This window comes from Aotus nancymaae, unplaced genomic scaffold (assembly GCF_030222135.1).
Source record: "Aotus nancymaae isolate 86718 unplaced genomic scaffold, 86718_ANA_hifiasm-v0.15.2.pri h1tg000014l, whole genome shotgun sequence".
NCBI classification, from domain to species: Eukaryota; Metazoa; Chordata; class Mammalia; order Primates; family Aotidae; genus Aotus; species Aotus nancymaae.
In genome coordinates this window covers 39,687,429-39,703,828 of record NW_026988425.1, presented here as the reverse complement: position 1 = coordinate 39,703,828, position 16,400 = coordinate 39,687,429, and the positions used below count along the sequence as shown (strand labels likewise).

The 16,400-nt window shown below is 37.9% G+C and overlaps 1 non-coding gene across 1 annotated transcript; it reads right to left on the bottom strand.

The window, feature by feature from the left end:
* Positions 1–14,505: 14,505 nt before the first annotated feature.
* Positions 14,506–14,636, bottom strand: LOC135275013 (small nucleolar RNA SNORA63). The gene has a single exon (XR_010342737.1). It is a non-coding gene; the product is annotated as a small nucleolar RNA SNORA63 (small nucleolar RNA).
* Between the last annotated feature and the right edge of the window lie 1,764 nt (positions 14,637–16,400).

The following is a 16,400-nucleotide window of genomic DNA, read 5'->3' as shown; positions in this document are numbered from 1 at the left end:
GCTGCAGAAATTTGAAAAGATACGAAGGCAGTACATTGTCTACAGTGTGATTTACTCTGAAACAAATTGAACTGTGGTCAACTTAAATTTCAGTAGCAGTCAGTTCTTCCATGAGTATTTTACTTATGTATCATAAACATTTTCCCTTGACTTTTTTTTTCAGGGTCAGGTTACTCTCTTTGGAATTGGACAAAACATGTTTTTGCATTTGACCTTTTTCCTGTTTTTATAAGATTAAATTTGTACAAAAGGGTTAGAGGATCAAGTCTACTGTCTACAGATTTGAACAAGCACATTCACTTTTGGAGAGAAACACTTGAGGTTTCTGTAGCCTTATGAAAACCATATTTATCAGAAAGTGTTCAGTTCTGTCCAGGTAATTCCTAGATTTCTGTGTAATGGTTGCAGGGGGTGGGTGCTTGTTTGCTTTTAGAGGCTTGGGGGAATAATTTCCTTTGCAGAGCCAGTGTCAACTGAGCTACTGTGTTAAATGTGGTGACACTTTAAGCTTGGGGCGGATGCTCACATCTCATTTTCTTTTCCATCCATCATAATGATAAAAGCTTTGCTAGAATTCATTTTAAGGGTCACTATTGGGAGCTTCCTTTCTTTAATTAATTTTTTTTTTATTGTTTGTAGAGACAGGTCTCACTATGTTGCCCAGGCTGGTCTTAAGCTCCTAGGCTCAAACTATCTTCCCACTTTGCCCTCCCAAAGTGTTGGGATTACAGGCATGAGCCACTGCACCTGACATGGGGAGCTCTGTTTTTATACACCCCTTTCCTTAAGAAACTGCTCTATGACAGTGGTGGCCCCACCACTCTGCCTTAGAATAGCAGTAATGTATTGAGCCCTAAATCAGCAAACCCAGGAATGTAGACAACCAGGACTCTAGACACCTGTCCAAAATGATTTGCAGAGCTAAGCCAAGCAGAGCTTTACTCCTTCCCTTTCTTCTATTTCTTTTTCCTCTCTTTCCATTCTTTCCTTCATTTCTCAGTCTTTATCACCTTCAATAGCTAACATTGATTAAGCACTTTCTAGGCACCAGGCAATGTGAAGAGACTTTTAGTGAATGTTTTCCCCTATTTTATAAATGAGGATAGTTAAGTAATTTTTCTAAGGTCACAAAACTTGTAAGTGCTATGGTAGAGAGTGTGTGTTACTGACCACTGAGTTATACTGTCCCGTTCCTAAACACCTCACCACATTGCTTAAAACACAAAAGAGCAAAAGCCACCCCATTTCAATAAAGGAATAAAGGTGAAACTTCTCTGAATAATAATGGTATATTCAGTCTAGCCATCTACCGCCCATTCCTGTGCCCCCAGGAAGCAGGTACCAGAAACAGGAAGCAGAAAACACTTCATGGTATTTCTGATTTAATCTTAAAGCCACTTATATTAATTTTCTATTTCATGTGAGGGTAACTTGCCACTGTGGCAACTGCCAAGGGGATTGGCAATAATTTCTATGATGTTTAAATGATTAAATACTTCCTTGTGAAGCCTTGGCTTATTCTGTTCACAAACACTTGCTGAAATCAACTTTCCTGCTTAGGCTGAGCCTGTACGTAGGGCTGAAGGGAACAGTTGTGTCAATATCATGAAAAAACATGGAACAAATGCAAACTATGTGCCAAGGATTGTACTAAGCCCTTAATATTTATCTTAGTTAAGCCTATGGTAAACTTCCACGCATGATTGTTCCATTTTACAGAGGAATGAACTGAACTTATAAAGAAGCCCTTCAGTATGTCAGTGGAAGGAGGACAAGCGAGTGATTGCCTAACCACTCAGCTACAGGGAGGTAGTCTAGCGAGAAGAGTGGAAGATCAGGCAAAGTAACTTCCTGAAGGTCTCCTTTCCTTGTGCGTCAGTTTTTACTGTTGTTATCTACCTTCCCAACTCAACCAACAGATGTCACTGCCAGGATCGCCTCTAATAGCCCAAATCTCTGCTCTCTTTTTAATCACTAAACAGCTCACACATGCTTATTCATGGCTTCCACACTAACAGGCAGTAGTATACATACTATGAGATTTTTTTTTAGGCTCCGTAAGAACATGAGCTTTATCACCTATTGCTCTATCAAGATATAAAGTCAGTAAGGAAATTGGTATTCATTTTGGTGCATTTTTTTTTTTTTTTGAGATGAGGTGGAAATGGCCACAGGAGAGAAAGTTAGCATTAACTCAGGGATGACAAATGGGGAGAGGGAGCGATATATCATCTGCCCCTCTCCTTCCTATACACGTAGACATTGCTGATCAACAACCCCACTGCTTCCTCCAAGGGCCCACTACGACCTAGAGATGCCATAAGAAATGAAACATCTTTTCCATCTGAAATTTAGCACAGATGTGTATAGAATTCATTCTAGAGACCCTAGTAAATGGTGGTTTTGTAAATGTGTGATGGTTGTTATGTAAGAGGCCTTCTTTGCCTAGCCAGTTATTTAAGAGCTGTGAAGATCTTTAGTCAAAGTTTCTGTTTTGGAAGGCAAACTTGGTGCCAAGAGAATATGAAAGTGGCATAAATGCAAGTGATTATCATTAAATATGTAACCATGAAAATAATCTCACCTAGGATACAGGATCCTGCAAGTCAAATTCACCTATAAAAAGATGCCTTTTTAATCAGTGTGTCTAGAATCTATTTAACAGTGTAATCAATGCCTTTACACAAAGTGCCCACATTTGTCATTTGGAAGCAGCAAGACACAAACTGAAGAGGACAGGAACCAAGTGCACTTGGGTCAAACTGTGACATTTAAGTCTAAAGCTTTTCAGTTGTTAGAAACTAACTAAGTCTTCTCAACACTGCAATAAAATTTTGGAAGCTAAGTAGAAAGTAAATTATTTAAAAAAAGATGAATTGCAATTATTAAAACCTAACTTTATCCAGTAGATACTCTATGATGCTTAAATATGCATAAAAATGGATATTTGAAAAATGGAATCATTTAAAACTTACAGCATAGAAGCTGACTACATAATAGAGCTCTTTGGGAAAACTCTGCTGAAGGATCAAGAATTTATTAATTATTCCTATTTTTTCTTTTGTTTTTTATGCACATTTATTTTAATAATTCTCATGTATTAAGTAGAATACACATTTTAAATTATATTTATACAAGTTGACTCTTGTTTATCTCCCATACCAAAAGGGTATGCTGTTTATTTCCTCATTATAAATGCAGTACAGTGCACAATTTACTCTATAACCAGAGACGGGAGAAAACTCAACTTTTTTTAACTTTTAGGTTGAAGGGTACATGTGCAGGTTTGTTATATAGGTAAACTCATGTCACAGGGGTTTGTTGTACAGATTATTTTGGCACCTAGATACTAAGCCTAGCACCTAATGGCTATTTTTTTGCTCTGCTCTATTTCAGAGAATCAAACTTACTTAGACTTTTCTGTTGCAATGCAGTAGTGTCACATGTGAACATTTGTAAGAGCTGAACAACTTCCCAAATGTCTAATTGGCCCCAGGGATTGGTGAGAAATCTCAGAACATAACTTTTAAATTAATACATATTTGTGAATTGAAGAATAAAAATCTGCTCCAAATTTTGATAATTTTTGTAAGGTGTAGAAGAAGAATATGTTGAAACTTTGGTTACTGGAAAAAGAAGTATTAAAGAGTAACATACTCAAGATTGTCTATTAATTGGTGTATGATGAAACACTTTGTCTTTTTTTTTCTTTTTGAGACAGAGTTTTGCTCTTGTTGCCCAAGCTGGAGTGCAATGGCGTGATCTCAGCTCAGTGCAACCTCCACCTCCTGGGCTCAAGTGATCCTCCTGCCTCAGCCTCCTAAGTAGCTAGGATTGCAGGCATGCGCCACCATGCCCAGCTAATTTTGTATTTTTAGTAGAGACGGAGTTTCTCCATGTTGGTCAGACTGGTGTTGATTGAACTCCTGACCTTGTGATCCACCCACCTCGGCTTCCCTAAGTGCTGGGATTACAGGAGTGAGCCACTGCACCCAACCAAAACATTTTGTCCTTAACACATCACTATTCGTCCTCCCTTATAAGTGTACTGTACTTAATTTCACTAATGTGAATACTGAATCAAGAGTATGACAGCATTTTCTTTGCCTTGAATCTTAGTTCTTAATTTTAATTAAAAGTGCTCTAGGAAGAAATCTTCATGTATTTTGGCTTCAAAGCATCAGTTTAGTAAGTATGAGATATTTCTCCTATGTTAACACAAATATACTTAAAGATAAAAATGGAATAAATATCCTTTCAGTTTTTATATCAAAACAGAGAAGAGAGAAAGGGAGAAAGAAAAGAAGGGAGGGAGGAAGGGAAAGGAGAAAGGAAAAGAGAGAGGGAGAAAGAAAGAGAGGAAGAGAGAAAGACAGAGGAAACTCACGGGTTGTAAATGAGTGAGTGATATATTTTCTCCAGTCACACCCACAGGTTAAATGTGATATTATGGGTGTGTCATTCTTGAGGTTCCACCTAGAAGTTTTGAAGTCCCCAAGACAACAAAAACAAACAAGAATGGAAAGGCTTACTAATGTAGGATATCTGGATGACTTATTAAAATTTATTTATATTATTTGAGATTGCCCAAGTTTAATGAAGCTGTTTCCTTCTGAACAAGGTGTGTCACAAAGAGACTGACACTTTGCAAATGACAAGAGGAAATATTATGCTTTTCTACTCATTTTTTTCCTACCATAAAATATTCTGAATATGCTAATAGGGATATAGTATAAATTATTATACACAGTATCTACTTATATCATTTATGAGGTCAAAAAGAAAAACTAAACCTCTGAAAATTAATACAGCTTAGAACATGTTATCAATACCAATACTGTCTAGAAAAAAAGGTTTCATGGTCAAATAAATCTTGTAAGCACTGTACCTGTTAGAAGAATCTCATTGCACAATGTTGTGAAACATCTTGTGTTTCACACCAGGAAGAATTTTTTTCATGACCTGCCTCTGATTTTTTAAATCATCAGAGAAATACTCTGGGGCATGGTGGCTCACACCTGTACATGTGTAATCTCAACACTTTGGGAGGCCAAGGTGCGAGGATCACTTGAAGCCAGGAGTTTGAGATTAGCCTGGGCCACAAAGGAAGACCCCATTCTACAAAAAGTAAAAGAAAAATTAGCCAGGCATGGTGGCATGTGGCTGTCGTCTCAGCTACTTGGGAGGCTGAAGCAGGAGGATCACTTGAGCCCAGGAGTTTGAGGCTCCAGAGAGCTATGATCACATCACTGCACTCCAGCCTGGGCAACAGAGTAAGACCTTATTTCTAAACAAACAAACAAACAAAAAAACCTTAACATTCTCCAGATTTATTTGATCAAATACTCTTTCAACAATAACATCCATCAACATGAAACAGATCAAAATTCCTTGGAACGCCTGGAAAGAATCTTTTCAAATACAGCAAGGATGGTTTACTTTTCTGAGGAGTGGTTCAAAAGCAAACACTGAAACTTCAGTAGATATATATTTGTCTTAATGTCTTAGAAAAATACACATTTCATTTATCATTTTATGAATATTGTTGCTTAGGATTAAGCTAATTTTAATTTATGTAAAAAGGATATGGATTAAAAAATACATAAAGTGAATAATAGTAGAGATATATGAGTATGATAAAATCATAAGGTGGAAGGTGAATGTCTGAAGGTTGAAAAATGCTGACTTAGTCTGTAAATAGAAATTCAATACAGTGTGCTTAAATGGGTGCCGTCATTTGGATACATATATTCAGACTGGTCTTCAGGAAACTTGGGAAAGAGGAGTGCTTAGTTAGCTCTCTGGATTTGCCTTAAAATAATTTTGTGAGCTGGGAGGGGAAGCCTGTTCTAGACCTCAGTTTTCTTGTCTGCAAATGGGGAGAGCTGGATTGGAGCATATGTTGAATTCAGCTCATCAACTTTGATATAAGTGGAAGGCTGCTGCAGTGGTGGTATGATCTGCTTATCCACCACAGGCTCTCACACTAATGACAGCTGAGGCAGAACCCTTCATTCCATGGTCTATCATTCCTCATTTGGAGTTCCTGATTAACCCTTTCTCTTTTGCAAGACCTTTTCTCAAATTAGGTGGACCAAATTCCTGAATTTTAGCTATCTTTGTATGACCAGAGTCCATATACAATTGTGTCTCCAGAGAATTCCCTAAGTGACAACTGGCCAAAAGACCCAACTATCTGGAGGGCAAGGGTTTCTTTTCACACTCCATCCCCAAAGATTTTTTTTTGTTTATTTTGGAGAATTCACATCCATGTAATATAATTTGGAGTATTGCAATTTGATCTTGCTTTAACTTTTTTAAAAATATAACTCTTAAAAACATTTTCCCAATTGTGTGTTTTTTTTCTTGTTTGTTTGAGTGGTGCTTAATTGTATTGTGAAGGAGATCCTATGATCTATTACATTTTCTTTTCTTTTCTGAGACAGTCTCATTCTGTCATCCAGGTTGGAATGCAGTGGCACAAGCTCGGCTCACTGCAACCTCTGCCTCCCAGGCTCAAGTAATTCTCCTACCTCAGCCTCCCCAGTAGATGGGATTACAGGTATGTGCCACCATGCCTGACTAATTTTTTATTCTTTTAGTAGAGACGGGGTTTTGCCATGTTTTGTCACGTTGCCCAGGCTGGTCTCAAATTTCTGGCCTCAAGTGATCTGCCTGCCTCAGCCTCCCAAAGTGCTGGGATTATGAGCATGAGCCACTGTGCCTGGCCACCTATTAAATTTTCTAATTGCTTATTGTTGGGGTAATATAATGTAATGATTATGTGCAAAGACTGCCAAACTGTCACTTCCTAGCTGTGTGGAAGGTTAAATAACAAGTTATTTAACCTCTCTGTTTCTTAGTTTTTAAATTTGAAAGTCAGGATAATAATGCCAGCTTCCCTCAGGAGTTAATGCATTAAAAAGCACTTTATTCAGTGCCTGTACATAGCCCTCAAAAACTGTTAGCTGTCATTTCTCCTGGCATCTAGGACAGTTCTTGGTCAGATTACTAAACTCTTACTAGTGTTAATACATCGTCAGTTGATTGTGTTGAATGTTCTAGGTAAGCAATTATATCATAAGAAAATAATATCAGTTTAAGTGGGTCCTTTCTTTTGTTTTTCTTTGAGAGAATTACTGACTGGGATCTTCAGCATAATGTGAAGTCACAGTTGAAATGAATGTCTTTGTATGACTTTTCCAACCTCCTTTTACAAGATCTGTGTGCCATAACTTATAACTAATTTAGTGCCCTAAGTTTTTATTTTTATTTTATTTTCCTTTAAGTTCTGGGACACAAGTGCAGAATGTGTAGGTTTGTACATAGGTATACATGCGCCATGGTGGTGTGCTGCACCTATCAACCCATCATCTAGGTTTTAAGCCTCGCATGCATTAGGTAGTTGTCCTAATGCTCTTCCTTCCCTTGCCCCTCCCCTACCCCTGACAGGCCCTGGTGTGTGATGTTCCCCTCCCTGTGTCCATGTGTTCTCATTGTTCAACTCCCACTTATGAGTGAGAACATGTGGTGTTTGGTTTTCTGTTCCTGTGTTAGTTTTCTGAGGATGATGGCCTCCAGCTCCAACCATGTCCCTGCAATGGACATGAACTAATTTTTTTTATGGCTGCATAGTATTCAATGGTGTATATGTGCCACATTTTCTTTATCCAGTCTATCACTGATGGTGCCCTAGTTTTTAACTCACAACTATGACATGACAATTTTTCATTCCAATTTTAGTATATTTGCTGCCAAAGTGAGCACGACATGAGCATTTTTCATATTGACAAACTTTTAGTAAACATTAATTGTTCTGAATTATACCAAAAATTATAAATATATATTCACACATGTTAGTATATAAACTACATGTATAGTTTAGATAATCATAATAATAGAAATATCTGTGTATGTACCACTCAGCTTAAATAGAATATTACTAGATACATGGGAACGCATTGTGTTCTTTACCAGCTGCATAGAGAATTTTGTATCCATCATTTCCTTGCTTTGCTTTTTAGCTTTACCATCAATGTATCCAAATTATGATATAGATATACTACAACAGACTTAACAATTACCCTATTGTGATTATTTAGGTGGGTTTATGTTTTTTGATATTGGGAATAGGAATTTCCCATACTGAAGATTATTTCTTTGGGATAGATTCTGAGTAACAAAATTACGAGGTCAACAGTTATGACTGTTTTAAGAGCTTTGGACAGCTATTGATTGCCAAATTGCTTTCTGAAAGGCTTGCATCAGTTTGTATACTCCAAAAGCAGCGCATCTGAGAATGTCCATTTCAGTTCAGCAGTCATCAACACTGAGGGTTATTAACCTGAAAGGCAAGAAGTGTTATGCTAAAATATTTTAGTATAACTACTAATACGTTTGGATTTTTAGAAAGACCAATTATATTTTTTGAAAGATATGCATTCAGAAATGTTCACCTATCACAAGTGTTTAGCTTGAGGAATTTTCACAGATAGAACACAGTTTCATAGCTAACATTTACCTCAAGAAACAGAACATTACCTGTACCACCAAAGCTGTCCTTATGCTTCATTCCAAAGATCATTTTTAAAAAACCGTATGGCTAAAACCTCTGAAGGAAGAAAATTGACTTTGCTTTGACCAATGTAGTTTTAACAGTCAGTAGTAAGTTTCTGATTATGAAGGTTTGAAGATTTGGAAAGATTCATATATATTTAAGATGGTTAGTCTCCTCACAAAGTCAAATAGTGAATATATAATTATGGCCCCGAATCTCTCTTTCTTTTAAAATAGTTTGATATCTGAGGCCAGGTGCAGGGGCTCACACCTGTAATTCAAGCACTTTGGGAGGCCCAGAGTTTGAGCCAGGGGTTCAAGACCAGCCTAAGCAACAAAGAAAAACCCCATCTTTACAAAAAAATTAAAAAAAGTAGCTGGGTGCAGTGATGTGCGCCTGTAGTCCCAGCTACTCAAGAACCTGGGGCCAGAATTGCTTGAGCCCCTGAGGTCACAATTGTAGTGAGCCATGATGCACCATTATGTATTCCAGCCTGGGTGACAGAGTACAGAGTGAGTGAGACTCTGTCTCAAAAAAAAAAAAAAAAAAGAAAAGTTTGATGTCATTTGTCCTATCACACCAGACAATTTTGTGTTTACTCAGATTCTTATGTAAGCTATAATAGTGCATCTCTAGTGCAGGTTCTTGAATTCGAGTGAATAAAAATAGGGATTACTTCTATGCTTATTTAAAACACAGATTCAGGGGTCCCATGTAAGACTCATTGAGTCAGTATTGCAGTGTCAGAAGCACCTCAGGTGATGTAGATGCCTGCTAATGGTCTCTAGACCACACTTTGAGGAATGTTGTTTAGAGGATAAATGCATTTTCTTGAAGAAAAACATTCTGAGAATGTTGGTAATTGAAGCACTTACCTAAGAAAATTCTTCTACATTGCATAACCTCAATTTCAAAAATAATGCTTTTGTCCAGGCGTAGTGGCTCATGCCTGTAATCCCAGCACTTTGGGAGGCTGAGGCAGGAGGATCAGGAGGTCAAGAGATTGAGACCATCTTGGCCAATATGGTGAAACCCCGTGTCTACTAAAAATACAAAAATTAGCTGGATGTGGTGGTGCGCGCCTGTAGTCCCAGCTACTTGGGAGACTGAGGTAGGAGAATTGCTTGAACCTGGGAGGCAGAGGTTGCAGTGAGCTGAGATCGCGCGATTGCACTCCAGCCTGGCGACAGAGCAAGACTCCGTTAAAAAAAATAATAATGCTGTCAAAGAAGTGTATGTTTAGTCCTTTATTCCTTTCTAGGCTTTCATACTGTAAACATGGACACGTGGTATTTAACATAGAGTTGTTATAGTTTGTGTAACCAGAACAGGAAATATCTAGCTTAAAACACACCCCTTGATTGCAGCATGTTTGAAACTGACTTGGTATAATGGGTCTAGCTTTTCAGAGGATAACTCTTAGCTCGGTTGTATAAGTGGGTCACTTTATAAAAGGCTTATAATTCAAATTTTTGTCAAAAGAAAAATTCAAAAGTTACCTTTCTATTTTATTTCTTTATACATTAACAATAGAGTTCATACATTGAAGAGTCATTTTAGAAAAAGCAGAATAAGTAGTCAAATATTAGATAATATAACTCACAGAAAAAGTTTTAAGGAGTCTGGATTTTGGCTTGAATGATCTTAATTAGAGGTTTTGCTTGTTCTGCTGGGCTTGACAGATTAAAAGGTGGTTGATTCTGCCCCGTCAGTACTGCTTGCATCCATCCACCTCTCTCTATCTCTACCTCTCTAACCCCTGCCACCCTTGGTTCTCTGACCCATCCAAGCCCTTCCCTAACTCCAGGCCTTTGTACAAGCTGTTCCCTTTGCCTGGCAGTCTCTTCCCACAATTTGCACCTGGCTAAATCCCGTCTCTCATTTAGATTTATGCTTAAATGCCACATCCTTAGAGAGAGCCTTCAAATCTAACTTATGTCTCTCCTGTTTTTCTCCTCATGGACATATGCTTCTCTCTGAGCACTTGTCTCAGTCTGTAAATGTGGATCCATGTACTTATTGGTTTAATTTCTGCCTCTCCCACCAGCCCAGTTGAAAGAAGAGATTATGGCTGTGTGGTTCATCACTATATCCCCAGTGTCTAGCATAGCACATGGTACTGACTGAATAAAAAAAAAAAATTTGTAATTACCCAGTGTATAAGTTATCTAATTCTGGGTAAGGAACTAATGCAATGTATTAGTCCATTCACACAGTGCTATAAAGAACTACCTGAGGCTGGGTAATTTATAAAGAAAATAGGTTTAATTGGCTCACATTTCCACAGGCTATACAGGAAGCATGGCTGGGGAGGCCTCAGGAAACTTTCACTCCTGGTGGAAGGGGAAGCAGGCATATCTTACATGGCCAGTGAAGGTGGAAGAGAGAGAAGGGGGAGGTGTTATCACTTTTAAACAACCATATCTTAGGAGAACTCACTTTCTATCAGGAGAACAGCAAGGGGGAAATCTGCCCTCTTGATTCAGCACCTCCTACCAGGCTCCTCCTGCGGGATTACACTGGGGATTACAATTCAACATGAGATTTGGGCAGGGACACAAACTATATCATGCACAAACTTAGACATTTACTTGAAACAACAAACAGTTTTTATCTTGTAGTTCCAGTGAGCCAAGAATTTGAAGTGGCTTGTCTGGGTGGTTCTGGTTCAGGGTTTCATATTAAGTCACAGTAAAGGTGTCCGCCAGGGTTGCCATCATTTGACCATGGAGTAGGATTGATGGATCTGTTTCCAAGAGGGCTCACTCACAAGCCTGTTTGCTGGAGGTCTCCATTCCATGCCACTTAAACTCCTCTATAGGGCTGCTTGAGTGTTCTCACATCATGGCCACTGGTATCTCCCAGAACACCTGACCAAATGGGAGACAGAGTAAGGAGGAGACCACAATACCCTTTATGTTCCAATTTCAAATATCAAATCTTGTCACTTTAACAACATCCTATTTGTTAAAAACAAGTCACTAAGTAATGCCACACTTAAAGGAAGAGGAAATTGGCTCCATCTTTCCATCTTTTGAAAGGAGGACTATCAAAGAATTTGTGGACATATTTGAAAACCACCACAGCTCTTCATCTGGCCACAAATTATTTGTATTATCTTGATATGAAAAATACCATAAACTCTTCCTACTGCTCCCCCACTCCCAAACTCACATTCATTTACATTATCAGCTCAAAATCCAGGATGTTGCTTCAAAATCAGGTCCAAATGTGAATGAGGCTCTTTGTGTGTAGTGCCTTAGGTATAGCTTTACTATACCATTCCTCTCAATCTAAAGACATATTTACTCCTCTGTAGGCTACTTACAATGGTGGGCAAGCCTAGCATAACCACAGTAGACAAACTTTTTTAAAAAGGATTTTAAGGTGGGGTGCTGTGGCTCATGCCTGTAATCCTAGCACTTTGGGAGGCCGAAGTGGTGGATCACGAGCAGGAGTTTGAGACCAGCCTGACCAGCATGGTGAAACCCTGTCTCTACTAAAAATACAAAAATTAGCTGGGGGTGGTGGTGTATGGCTGTAATCCCATCTACTCAGAAGACTGAGGCAGCAGAATCCCTTGAACCCAGGAGGCGGAGGTTGCAGTGAGCCGAGATCGCACCACTGCACTCCAGCCTGGGCGACAGAGTGAAACGCCAAAAGATTTTAAAAGGAAAAATGTAAGATAGAAGTAATCAGTTCATAGTAATACTTTTCTTATTTTTATTTCACTAGCTTTAGTGGTACAAGTGATTTTTTGGTTACGTGGATAATAGTGAAGTCTAGGACTTCAGTGCATCCATCATCTGGGTAGAATACATTGTACCCAATAGGTAGGTGTTTCGTTCTGCATCCCCCTTCCATTGTCCCCCTTTCTGAGTCTCCAATGTCCATCATACCACTCTTCATGCCTTTGTGTACCCATCGCTTAGTTCCTACTTATAAGTAAGAACATGCAGTATTTGGTTTTCGATTCTTGAGTTAATTTGCTTAAAATAAAGACCTCCAGTTCCACCCAAGTTGCTGCAAGACATTATTTGTTATTTATTATGGCTGAGTAGTATTCCATGACATATCTATACCACATTTTCTTTATCCACTCATCAGTTGATGGGCACTTAGTTTGATTCCATATCTTTGCTCTATGAATTGTGCTGCAATAAACATCCACATACAGGTGCCTTTTTGATACAGTGACTTCTTTTCTCTTGAGTAGATATCCACTCGTGGGATTGCTGGATTGAATGGAAGACCTATTTTTAGTTCCTTGAGAAATCTCCATACTGCTTTCCATAGAGGTTGTATTAATTTAAATTCCCAGGAGCAAACTGTAAGCACTATTTTTTTCTACCATATTTACACTAACATATATTATTTTTTGACTTTTTAATTGCCATTCTGGCAGGGTAAGATGTTATCACATTGTGACTTTAATTTGCATTTCCTTGATGATTTGTGATGTTAAGCATTTTCTTGTATGTTTGTTGGCCATTTCTGTATCTTTAGAGATAATATCTGTTAAGAAATTACTATTCATATCCTTTGTTCCCTTTTTAATGAGATTTTTTTTTCCCTTGGGGATTTGTTTGAGTTCCTTGTAGATTCTGGATATTAATCCTTTGTCAGATGCATGATTTGCAAATATTTTCTCCCATTCTATAGGTTGTCCATTTACTCTGCAGATGATTTCTTTTTCTATGCAGAAACTTTTTCATTTAATTAGGTCTCAGTATTTATTTTTGTTTTTGTTGCATTTGCTTTTGAGTTCTTTGGCTAGGCCAGTGTCCAGCAGAGTGTTTCCTAGGTTTTCTTCTAGAATTTTTATGGCTTCAGGTCTTAGATTTAAGTCTTTAATACATCTTGAGTTAATTTTCATATATGATGATATATAGATATCCAGTTTCATTCTTCTACATATGGCTTGCCAATTTTCCCAGCACTATGTACTGAATAGGGTGTTCTTTCCTCCATTTCAGTGTCTGTATGCTTTGTCAAAAATCAGTTACTTGTAAATATTTGGCTTTATTTCTGTGTTCTCTATTATGTTCCATTGGTCTATGTGCTTACTTTTATACTAGTACCATGCTATTTTGGTTACTATATTCTTGCAGTGTAATTTGAAGTCAGATAATGTGATATCTCCAGATTTGTTCATTTTGGTTAGTGTTGCTTTAACTATGTGGGCTGTTTTTTGGTTCCATATAAATTTTAGGATTGTTCTTTCTAGTTCTGTGAAAAATGATGAGGTATTTTGATGGGAATTACATTTAATCTCTAGATTGTTTTGGGCAGTATGGTCATTTTCATGATATTGATTCTTCCAATCCATGAACATGGGATGTATTTCCATTTTGTTTTAACAGCTATGATTTCTTTCAGCACTGTTTTGTAGTTCTCCTTGTAGAGCTCTTTCACCTCTTTGGTTAAGTATATTCCTAGCTATTGTATTTACTTATTTATTCATTCATTTATTTACTAGCCGTGGTAAAATTAATTGAGTTCTTGATTTGATTCTCAGCTTGGTCATTTTTGTTGTATTATAGGAGTGCTACTGATTTGTGTACATTGATTTTGTAACCTGAGACTTTACTGAATTAATTAATCAGATCTAGGAGTCTTTTGAAGCAGTCTTTAGGGTTTTCTAGGTATAAGATTATATCATCAGCAAACAGTGATAGTTTGACTTCCTCTTTTCCAATTTGATTGCCCTTTCTTTCTTTTGTCTGATTCCTCTGGCTAAGACTTACAGTACTACATTGAATGGGCATACTTGTCTTGTTCCAGTTCTTAAGGGGAATGCTTTCGACTTTATCTCATTCAGTATGATGTTGGCTGTGGAGTTGTCATATACAGCTTTTTTTTTTGAGATATGTCCCTCTATGCTTAGCTTGTTGAGGGTTTTTATCATAAAGGGATGCTGGATTTTTTAAAAGTTTCTTCCTGTCAACATGTATGAAACCAAGCATCCCTGGCTGCTGCAGGAGATAACAGGCAGATATAGTTAAGAAAAAACTTTATTTTAAGCAGGGAAAATGACAACATAGCACTTAACAGCTATATTGTAGTCTGAATTCTGCTTGAGACGCTGGATTTTATCAGATGCTTTTTCTGTGTCTATTGAGATGATCATACAATTTTTATTTTAATTCTCTTGATGTGATGAATCACATTATTGACTTTCGTACATTGAAAGATCCCTGCATTCTGCATCCCAAGGATGAAGCTCACTTGATCACGGTGAATTTTTTTTTTTTTTTTTTGATGTGCTGTTAGATTTGGTTTGCTAATATTTTGTCGAGAATTTTTGCATTTGTATTTATTATGGATATTGGCCAGCAGTTTTCTTTTTTTATGTACTTTCCTGGCTCTGGTATCAGGGTGACAGTGACTTCATATAATGAGTTAGGGAGGATTCCCTCCTTTCCAATCTTTTGGAATCGTGTCAGTAGAACTGGTACCAATTCTTCTTTGAATGTTTGGTAGAATTTGGTTGTGAATCCATCTGGCCCTGGATTTTTCTTTGTTGGCAGTTTTTAAAATTACTAGTTCAGTTTCACTGCTTGTCATTGCTCTGTTCAGGATTTATATTTCTTTCTGATTCAACCTAGGGGAGTTGTATATTTTCAGGAATTTGTCCATTTCCTTCAGATTTTCTAGTTTGTGTTCATAGAAGTGTTCATACTAGTCTCGAATGATCTTTTGTTTTTCTGTACAGTCAGTTGTATTGTTTCCATTTTCATTTCTAATTGAGCTTATTTGAATCTTCTCTCTTTTCTTGGTGAATCTAGTAGTGGTGTATCCATTTTGTTTATCTTTTCAAACAACCAGACTTTTGTTTCATTAATCTTTTGCATTTGTTTTGTTTCAATTTCATTTAGTTCTGCTCTGTTTTGTTATTTCTTTCGTCTGCTTAATTTTCCTCTAGAGAGTTAATATGATCTTTTGGGGGTGCTATAGAACCCTGTTTTTTCATATTGCCAGGATTGTTTTTCTGGTTCTTTTTCATTTGGGTAGACTATTTCCTCTAATTATTTTGTATTTATTTTGTATTTGACAGGTTTATTAAAATATTTTTTTCCCTTGAGGATGTGACTTTAATGTTTATAGTTTATCGTCATCTAGCTTCAGCTCTGGGTGCATTCAATGGTAAAGGGAGTATAAATTCCTTGGTTACAGAGAATCTTTTTGCAACAGGTTTCTCAGATGTTGGTTGTAGTAGCAATGTGCTGGGTATGTGAGCAGGTTCACTGTGGGGCTGGAATGGCAGAGGTCTCATGAAGCTTATCTTGTTCCCGAGTGGTGTCCACTATTTTGTGTGTGTGTGTGTGAGAGACAGGGTCTTGCTGTTACCCAGGCAGTGCAGTGACACGATCATAGCTCATTGCAGCCTTGAGTTCCCAGGATCAAGTGACCCTTTCACCTCAGTCTCTTGAGTAGCTACAATAGGCATGCACTGCCATGCCTGGCTAATTTTAATATTTTTTCTAGAGATGGGGTTTCACCATGTTTCCCAGGCTGGTTTCTTTTGTCTCATGGGCTGCTCTCTTAATGTGGTGCACTCTGCCTAGGAGTAGCAGCTCCTGAGGGCCAGACTACTGTGAATCCTGCTGCTCCTCTGTGTCTAGCCACCTGCTAGGGCTGCCACACTCCAGTGCTGAGGAATGTGCTACGACCTGTCCTCTAGTCTCCCAGTAGCAGGTACCAGTACCAGCTCTGATGAGAGTGGGAGAAGAGTGACAAAGACTCTGAAGTTTCCTTGGTTATAAAACTAGCCTTAGTGTGTTAGCTTTCTCAAATGTCAGCTGTAGTAGTGATGTACTTAGGCACATGGACAGACTCAACA